The sequence below is a fragment of the Chrysochloris asiatica genome, unplaced genomic scaffold (genome assembly GCF_000296735.1).
Source record: "Chrysochloris asiatica unplaced genomic scaffold, ChrAsi1.0 scaffold00037, whole genome shotgun sequence".
Lineage (NCBI taxonomy): Eukaryota > Metazoa > Chordata > Mammalia > Afrosoricida > Chrysochloridae > Chrysochloris > Chrysochloris asiatica.
Genome location: NW_006408555.1, coordinates 18,372,051 through 18,382,425, shown reverse-complemented (window position 1 = coordinate 18,382,425; position 10,375 = coordinate 18,372,051). Strand labels below are relative to the sequence as shown.

At 39.7% G+C, this 10,375-nt stretch overlaps 1 pseudogene; it reads right to left on the bottom strand.

The window, feature by feature from the left end:
- Positions 1–9,441, bottom strand: part of LOC102818481 — an 18,278-nt pseudogene extending 8,837 nt beyond the window's left edge.
- Between the last annotated feature and the right edge of the window lie 934 nt (positions 9,442–10,375).

Below are 10,375 nucleotides of genomic sequence, written 5' to 3'. Positions count from 1 at the left end.
TAGACTGAATACTGTAATCTATAATCACAGAAAAAGGAGAGGAAGGAGAAGAAAAGAAATCTGTAGCCTAATGTGAGTATGACTTTAATGTCCTTTCTTCAGCTTCTTGCCTTCAATGCTGCCTGAGAGATTTCAAGATGCCACTGTTGGTTGTTATGCTGTACCTCAGGCTTTAATTTAATTTTCGGCCTGTTTTGTTTTTAAACTCTTTCCCTCTCTATAGCCCTGTCCTGGCCTTTCCTGTATTTAAAAACAAAACAAAACAAAAAACAGTTCAGGGCCAGCTCTTGGGCTGAGAGTATCTGCACATGCATGGCAGAAGAACCCACCACACAGTTGTGAGGGTGGCGGGTGTCCACTAACTCAGTGGGGGGGTGGGCAATGAACAGATACCAAAAATAAAAAAAAGAAGATCAGAACAAAGCAAAACCAACAAATTGTATTCTCCACCTTTGCTCCCAGGTTCCCGCAGCGTTTTTCCTTGATGTGTCTGCTCCCCCGCTTGGTCTTGTCGTTTGGTCTTGCCCAAGTTGTAGGCTCCGGGCCGCTGAGTTCAGCAGATTCAAAAGTACACGATTTCTTACTTCCGCTTCAAGTTCCACTAGCTATAAACCTTCAAGTTTTTAAAATATTCGTACCTATGTGGTTCCGAATGTTGGAGCTCTTCCCTGAATTTGCAAGTTGCTTGCCCAGGAGACATCAAGGCAAGTGGTTGGGTCCCCTCAGGGCAAACCCCCTTACAAGACTAAGACTCAATGGGAATACACACTCTGATTGGTGACCACATTCATCACCGATAAGGGGAAGTGAGGGAAAAACAGCAATGAAGCTGTGAGCTAAGCCATAGAACGTTCAGTAGACTCTTGTGAACCCTACTGGAGACCTGGTTGATCAGCAGTTTGGCAAGAACTGGGGACTCTTGGTCTCAGAGTCAGTGATATAGCCACAGAGGACTAGAATGGAGAGTGAAGCGTCCAGCCGATAAGAAGAGAGGGCATATGCATAAGAACACCTACACTTGCAGATAATACCCATTTGACCTGGCTTTAATGACTGGATGATCAGAGTTCAACTAGAAGAAGAAAGAAGAGGAAAAAAAGAGTAAACTGATATAATTTGATGAACTTGACCTATACCTATGGATGCAGTAGCTCAAAAGAGGAAACAAATCTTTACAGCAAGGATCATTCCCACCCCTTCCATACACAGAGTAGACAGGGATGGGCAACTTGGACATTGACTACTCAAAATGAGGGGCTACAAAGGCAAGAAGTGACGGCTTACAAGCTTTCAAGAGGGAGCCTAGATTCAGAGGGCATGGAGAAAGGTAGAATCTCCACTGTGTAGTATCCAGTCTGCCTGGGCATGGCTGATGAAAGGAGATGCAGATAGGTCTCTTGTAATACAATAGTGAATAATTGTTATCAGGACTGATTGTGAGGGTTGGAAATATAAAGCTAGACATTTTGTAGCAAAAGAAGAGGAATGATTGACTTTGCAGTCTAGGAGCAGAGGTCCCTGGGACCATCAAGGGAGAAGAGCAGAGAGCAGGACCCTACCTAGAGAAGCAGTGACGCCAGAGATGATGATGTGGAGAGATGGAGCGGCTGGGGACTCTAGACCTAGAGAGGGAGAGGGGCTGTGTGCTGCCAACCGGGGCCAGGCTTGCAGGGTATACTCTTTGGTTGGTTGATGATGCATGGAGGGGATTGTAATCATGGCAGTGAAACAATAAACGATAAGATGAATGTAAAGTTAATATTCTCCCTTATAAACTATCACATAATTCACAATAAAACTTTTTTTTTTTCATCTTCCTCTAGATGAGTTCTGATTATCAAGCCATCGAAGCTAGGTCAAATGGCCACTGTCTGCAAGTTTGGGTGTTCTTGTGCATGTCCTCTCACTTCCTATCCGCTGGATGCTTCACTCTCAGCTCTAGCCCTCCGTGGCTATGTCCTTGTCCATGGGCTCAGGACTCCCAGGTCTCACCACACTTTGGACCAACCAGCACTTCCTCTTTTCTCTTTCATCTCCAAGTCAATGGGAGTCTATGGAACGTGGTTGAATTCATCCCATTTTTTCATTGCTACCTGTCCCACTCTTCCACTCACCAGTAGACCAACGTGGTCATCAGCAAGCTTACATGCTTGCTCATGTGTTCCCTCTGAGTTTCAGACTTGGAGAGGGGAACAACAACAAATTTTACATGGGTCTTTAGCTTTGCTGTAAACCTATTTATGAATGTCATGGAGTATATAGGGGGCACAGTTATGAAAATTTGTTAGACATAACAAAGCACTTTGAGAGAATAAGTTGCTTAGGCTGGGGCTAGTCCCGGGGGACACCATGGTCAGTTGCTATGACACAGTTCACAGAAGTCATGTTCTACGTTCTACTTTTGTGAGTAGCAACTGGGATCCTAAAAACTTATGAGCTTCTTGATGGCATTTAACAACAATGACTCGAAATATCTATGATGACCACCTATCACAAACAAGTTAATCTTTCATTTATAAACATGAACACACACATGAAGATCTCTAGGTTTTAGGAAAAAAAATTTTTAATGAATAAGATGAGAAAAAGATAATATTTACTATGAGGAATTGTAGATGATGCTCAGATTTAAGGGGTTAAGTGAAAAAGTCTTGTTATTAGGGTTCCAGTTCATATACATGATTTATTCCAAACAAAAGGTGTTTAAACATGCCTCAGTGAGCAGTGGGTGGCTGCAGACAAGTACTTGACGTAAAGTGTTTGTCTTAGGCTTGTTGTTGTTGTTGTTAAGTGTCATTGAATCTGGTCTGACCCATAGTGACCCTGTGTAGGGTTTCTGCAGATGCTGGTGTATTTGTACTGCTGACCTTGCAGTTCAAACCAACCTTGTGGCCCAGTGCTTATCCTACAGCACCACATCAATACTCGTTGTTGTTGCTGGGTGTCATCAAGTCAATCGCAACCCACAGCAACCCTGTGCACAACAGAATGAAATCCTGCACTGTCCTCACAACTGCGGCTACACTTGAGCCCATTGCTGCAGCCACTTGGGCCAATCCATCTCTTTAGGGGCCTCCCTCTTTTTTGCTGTCCCTCCACTTTACCATGCATGATGTCCTTCCTCAGGGACTGGTTCCTCCTGAAAAAATGTCTAAAGTATGAGAGACCAAGTCTGGATAGTTTGGCTTTCTTAGGAGCATTCTGGTGTACAACCAGTAAAGTGTTAAACCTGTTTAAAGGAAAAAAAAATGGAGATAATGGCTAATACATCAAATATGGAAAATACTAGCAATATTATCATTCTTACTACCAGAGGTAGGACCAACAGTATTATCATACTTACTACCAGAGATATGGCAGAAAAAAATTGAATTAAATAAAAAATATTTTTTCTATGTGATCATGAATTTGCCCTCCCTTATTTCATCTTATTCATAAAAAGGTGAGATAGGAAAATAGGTTTGAAATTAATGAAAAAGCAAAAGGCAATAGGATCTAAAGTTTCCAACAAAACAAGTGTATGAAAATATTAGAAGATGTTTTCATAATACTCGTTTATTAGATGTTGAAAAGAGCTTGATTATAATAGTCCTGTTGAATAAACCAAGGTGACAAAAATAACAAGAAAATAGATAAAGCTCATGGAACTGAATGAAGATCATCTTATGATTTCAGCTTCATGTGAGTGGTTTTTCTTCCCTGTATTCATATACTTTATCCACCCACCTTCTTCCTACAAGCATAGCTGTACTTGGCTCTGTCAGGAACTTTAACCCTCAGGCCAACCCTGGAGGAAGAATTAACCTACTTATTGAACCCTTAGGCAGTGTTCCTGGCCAGGAAGCTGGGTATTTGGGGAACACAGGGAGGTAGGTGATCTCAGCATTTTACTGCAATATCCTACAACCACTGAGGAAGAGGTTAAAGTAATTTACTATATTAAGGGGGAAAAACGTATAAATTTATTCTTTGGTTTAAAGTTTTGCTGCTTAATGGCATTGTCAAAATACTTTGAAAATCCAAATAGATAAGATTTGTGTCAGGTAAAGCTTCTTTATTTTAAAATGGAAGGATAAAATATTAGTTTTAGGCAAAGGACATATCATTAATAGTCACAGTTCAATGCACAAACACACACACACAAATATACAAAGCAATTTTGGATGGTTAAATTCAGTCTGAACCCAAGCGATGTTCCAGTAATACAAAACAGATATTGGCAGATAAAAATAGATTTTCCCTGCAGTATCCTAATAACATGGAAAGAATAGTTAAACATGAAATATGTCTTTAAAAACAACTTGGTTGTTAAGAGCTATGCAAATACTAGGCATAGAACTTTCTCTTGCCCTTGTCTGTCACCCAGTTCTGTCAATGTACCAGTTAGTTCAATTGCTGATTTTGCATAAGTCTGATGTGCATTAGAAAGTATCTTAACCAACCTTCACTTAGCGGAGTCACTGTATTACAGTGCATTCTTCAGTCGCTGTATAAAAACATGACCAATACGCACCTTGCAGAAGGTTCATGGCTAGAAAATTATTCCAGATACTTGTGCTTCCTCTAGTTAAGCAATGGCCTACTAAAAGTCAATTGTGTTTACTCCCAATACTGTTTATGCCAGTTGTACTTGTTACAAGGTATGTTGTTGCTGTTGTTAAGTGCCACTGAGTCCATTCTGACTCATAGTGACCCTTTATAGTGTTTCCGAGGGGGGTTTTCATGTAGCTTCCTAAGTCTACAGACTGAACAAGAGCAATCAAGATTAATAGAGTAGAAAATTCATAGCTGATATAATTAAGACAAGTAATTAGTTAACCAAAAACATTAGTTACAGCTGGGTCTGATAAAACTTTTAATACTTAGAAGTTTTACTTTCTTGAAAACATAAAAGTACATTCATTTGCTAATCATTACATGAAAAACCAGATCTTGTCGTTGAGTATAAGCTGTTGACTGATGCCTTAAGTCAATGTTCTCACTGAATCACACTCCTAATGCATGACGTATGACTTCTGGTTTTGATTTCTTTGGAGAAAAAAGTTAAAGTCATTGTGAAGCAATTTGAACACAGACTCCTTCTAAATTGTATTGTTAGTCTTCTGTCTCAACTCTACCTAATTCAAGTTCATTTCTAATGATTTCTTTATTGAATTCTTTTAGCGCATTCAACATATAAGGATTTCTTCTATTGCTATTTTAGAAGCTGTAGTTCTTTTTGCATGCATATTTGATCATTTTAATAATAATTATATTATGTAAGAAGTCCTGGTGTGGGGCTGTAGGATAAGTACTGGATTGCTAACCACAAGGTGAGCAGTTCAAACCCACCAGCTGTTCCTTGGAAACTCAGTAGACGTTAGGAATCAGAACTGACTCAACAGCACTTGACAACAATTTAGAAAAAGTAGATGATTGGTGAAAATCAAACCTAAAAATACGATCGTAATTATTGGTTAGCGTATGATAGGGTTCTTCAGCTAGGAAATGGTGGTTTAAATTATGGTGTATTTATGTTGGGTTCTATGTAGCTGTGAAAAAAATGACACAGATACGTAGCTATAGACTTGAAAAGATATGAATGCTTTATTATCGAGTAGTAAAAGCAAAATGCTGCAGAGTGCTTATGATTCCTTTTTTAGTTTTAATATTTGTGCCTGCACAGAGGCCTTGAAGAATACACAGAAAGCTGTCCACAGTGGTTACCACTAGAGAACGGCAGTCAGGATGGTAGTGAAGGGGTACATTTTCTCATTTATAGAGGGTTCTTTTCTTAGAGCAGTCACTGGTCATTTTCTAGGCCAGTAATGCAAATTCAGCATAGGAAAAAGACAACAGTGAAGAGAAAATACCAAGTAACCATATGTGGCTATTGAAAAGCTACTTTGAATCTCAGTTGTTTGCACTTCAATTTTGTTAATGTTTATAGGTTATGGCAGTAATGGAATACAGTGCAAGAATGTTTCTTTGAACTGAAATGACTAAGTCTAAAGGAATGCTCTAGAAAATGTTCAAGAAGACAAGTCAAAGCACTATAAAAGAAAAGCAAACAACAATGAGATGAATGTCAATAATTACATCTCAACTCTTCACTATCTATTTATACATCTAGTCTTTTTGTTCTATGAGAGATTTCTTTACACATCTCTAATTGTCACAGACTTGCCATCAATTCTATTATTCTGTTTGACAGTCATGCTTAAATTTTTAAAGAATTATTTTCAGTTCTAATTTTTCTTTTGCATGAAAGGCTATTATTATGGATATACAAGGGTGAGTAAAAAAGTATTGCTACAAACTCATAGAAACCTTTATTAAAACAAAATATCAAAATGTGAACCTTTTGCTTCTCAGTACGTCCTACTTTTAGGTCTTAATACTTCTCAAGGTGATGTTTCCATAGCATGGTGATTATGAGTCAGGCTGCTAACCTCAGGGTCAGCAGTTCATAAACTATTGTACATTCTGCAGGAGAAGGATGAGGCCTTCTGCCCCTATAAAGATTTACAGCTTTGCATATCCTATGCAGGGTCATCATGAGTTGGAACTGACTCCACAGAACATCACTACCATTACCAACCCTTCCAGGAATAATTCTGTGCTCTTTTATCTGTATTAAATCAAAACAGAGCTTTTGACATCTTCAAGGTTCTCTCTTTGTGTTCCTTTTCAATATTCTTTGAGTTTAGGAAACAAAAAGAAATCTGAAAGGCCAAAACCAGGCCTATAGAGTGGTGGATGGTGTAAGGTTTCCTAATGAAATTCTCATAGCTACCCTAGCTACTCTCAAGAAAACCAGTGATTTCTCATGATGAAAAAAAAAATCGACAATTTTTCAGGCCTGTTTCTCACCAATGCAGTTTTCAATTTTCTTGAAACTTCTTACTAATGGTTGTCCTGTGTCTTTCAAGGGAATCTATGAACATTACACCTTTGAGATTCCAAAAATAGTTACTCAACCTTTTGAGCTAACCACTTGACCTTAAATTGAACTGGCCCAGCAGGTCCCACTGTTTTGACTGGACTTTTTTTTCCTAAGGCACAATTTGGAAGACGGCTACCAGGTCAAGTGATTGGAAAAGATCCATATCTGTGTGCATTCACTATTTGGCGGAGCAAGGTAGCTTTGTAAGATAAGCACTGGACTGTGAAGTCAGCGGTTCAAACTCACCAGCCACCTGGGAGGAAGATGAGCCTTTCTGTTCTTGCAAAGATTTACAGCCTCAGAAACCCTATACAGGCTCTCTGTGAGTTAGAACTGATTTACTGCACTTATCAACAGCAGCAGCTCCCATTTAGGAGCATGGTAGCTTTGTAGAATAGATACTGGGCTTCAAACCACAAGGTCAGTCAGTGGTTTGAGCCCATCATTTGCTCTGCGGGAGAAAGATAAGGCTTTCTGCTCCCACAAAGATTTACAGCCTCAGAAACCCTATACAGTCTTGTTATGAGTCAGAACCAACACAATGACACTTAATAGCAACACTTTACTGGTGGAGGGAAAAAACAAACACCAGACACCCAGAATTTAAGTAACTCATTCAACCCTCAACATAAGCAATTGGGAGGATGTTGACATGATATTGTACAGTGGTGGATTAGGAAGCCTGGTATGAGAGTGGATAAACTCAGCAGTTCTACCCTAGCAATCACTCCACAGGAGAAAGACGTGGCAATCTGTAAGGATTACAGCTTTAGAAAAATCTGTAAGGATTACAGCTTTAGAAACATTATGGGGTAGGTCTACTCTGCCCTGCTGTGGCACTGTAGGATCAGCACTGGACTGCTGACTACCAGGCACTCCTCAGAAACCCTATACAAGATCGCTATGACTCACTGGCGCTTATTTAAAACAACAACTACTCTGATTCACAGGGCACTACTAGTGGGAATTTTCTCAATAGCAATGAGTTTGGTTTTGCTTTGGCATAAAGTCAAACAGCTAGGAAACAACAGAGGAAGGATTCATAAATGGATTCAAACTCAAATCTCTCTGGTGACAAGTTTTTTATTCTTTCAATAAATATTTTCTGAGTATCTGTTATGTGTTGGATGCAATCCTAGGCACTTGAGATGCATTATGGGGAGAGAAAAAAAGATAAACATGTTGTTCTCCTTATGAGCTTACATTCTCATGGGGATAGAGGAAATAGACAATAGACAAATATTAAGTTGTTAAGTGCGTGGAGTTTGCTCCCATTTGTAGACACCTTGGATAGTGTTTCTGAGGCTGCAAATCTTTGCAGAAGTGGAAAGCCTCGTTTTTCTCCCGCAGAGTGACTGGTAGAATGGAACCACCGACCTTGTGGTTAGCAGTCCAGTGATAAGTGCTGTGAGCCAAATTTTCTTTTACAGTTTTTAATTACGCTTTCATGACTTTTAGTTATAAATATGGAACATACGATATTGTGAATAATCTTAACCTCCTATAATAAAGTAAAGTACTGACTTGTGGTTTTAGAACATTCTTGTATAATCTGTGCAAAAAAAATAGTCAGGGTGCCATGTAAAAATCAAGATGTTATAGTGGTTTGAAGAGGATTGGTTTATAACATGGCACATGCAGTAAAAGCTTGGGGAACTCAGAAGAACATGCATCAAAACAGTTGTTAGGTGCCATCGAGTTTGGTCTGACTCATAGCGACCTCATGTACAACAGAGTGAAACAGATGATAATATATATTTGCAACAGTTGGTACATATAAATTTGAAAGACATTCTATTGTGCAGACCCTATCTTTAGATATACCTCCTAGAAAGATTTCTTTGGTGATAATTACCCTGTTCCATCTGCCACCAATTGAATTATTTAATGTAGATTTCAATAAGAAAATTTCAACCTATTTTTCAAGAATAGCTCTACAACGTTAACAATAACACCTTACTCAAATGAGTATTTATGAGCAAGACTTGGATGTATATAAAGATTTCATTTCAAAGCAACTATGTATTTCTCTTTTCTTTTTTTGCATTTTGCTTTCATTGTTTTCATTTAGTCTGTGGCTTGGGAGAAGAGATCTCCAGGGGAGTGGCGATGCTGCCTGTGTAGCTGGAGGGTTAGGTTCAGGCAGAAGGTCTTAGGATAGCAGGGGAAGACTGAAGGTGCCTCATGCTTGAGGGTGAGCCTCTGGAAGAGATAATTCACCCAGCCCCACCTAGAGGATGGCCAGTCTGCTGAGGTTGGTCAGGTTGACGCACATATTCATGATAATTTTCACCTTCTCATCAAGGAAATGGTTCTCCGGAAAGTCACAGAGGTAGAGGGGATCTGTGTGGGTAGCCCCCCACATGCAGATCCAGAAGGGACTGGTTCAGGTTCTTCTCCAGGGCCAGGATGGTTTCCATGGCACCCAGAGTTCTTCCCCACACATCTTGGGATGGCTTCTGCACATCCTGAAAGAGAGCGCACTGCAACGCTGGTTTTGCAGTTTCAAGAGGCATTTAGGCATCCTTGCGTTTCTCCTTCAGCAACTAGTGGAAGAAGTTTCCCACATCTTCTAAGGCTATATCGTGGAGATGAAAATAGAAACCCAGAGAAAGATAGGTTTAAGAGGCCCGCAGATGCAGATTGACCATACGGTTGCCACTGGCCTCTGCTGCCACAGAATAATTTTGACTGATCTGAGAGCTCTTGGTTGGTTGAAGATTTGGTACTAAGCACACACACAAAAATGTGTTTAGCTGGTCCCAGAAACGGGGTAGCCGAGAAGTTGGTCCCAGAGAAGAGATTGAGCCTAAAGAAGACGTTAAAGGTGGTCCAAGGTTGGAGGTGGGAAATCCTTGGATCTGTTACATTGAAATCCTGTTGAATCAAGAGACAAATCCACAGACCAGTGGGCGATCTGCACTATGCAGCACTGTCACCCTCTAAAAAAAGATTCATTTGTTAGCAGTGAGTTTATTTGAGCACCTTTCATGTACTAGCCATAACTCTTTTCGTTTGAGTGTCAAGTTATTGTCTGGTGGGGTATTAATATAGTGGTTACGAATCGGGCTGCAACCCGCAAGGTCAGCAGTTCGAAACTACCAGCTGCTCCGCAGGAGAAAGATGAGGCGATCTGCTCCCGTAAAGATTTACAGCCTCGGAAACCCTGTTCAGGGTCGCTATAGTTCGAAACCAACTCGACGGCACTTAACAACAACAATTATAAAAGATAATCTATATTCATCCAGTTCCCATTAGTATTGCTGTCAGCAAGTAGTGGTCATTCAAGTTGGTGAACAGATTCAAATTATGTTATAATTCCTTACATTCTATTTGGTTGGGAAACTCACCCACATATCAGTTTTTTCTGTATAGAGCCTTATTGTAGAAATTGTAGTTATTCTATCATTGATTCTATTTTTATGTGAATATTTCTATAATCCTAAATTT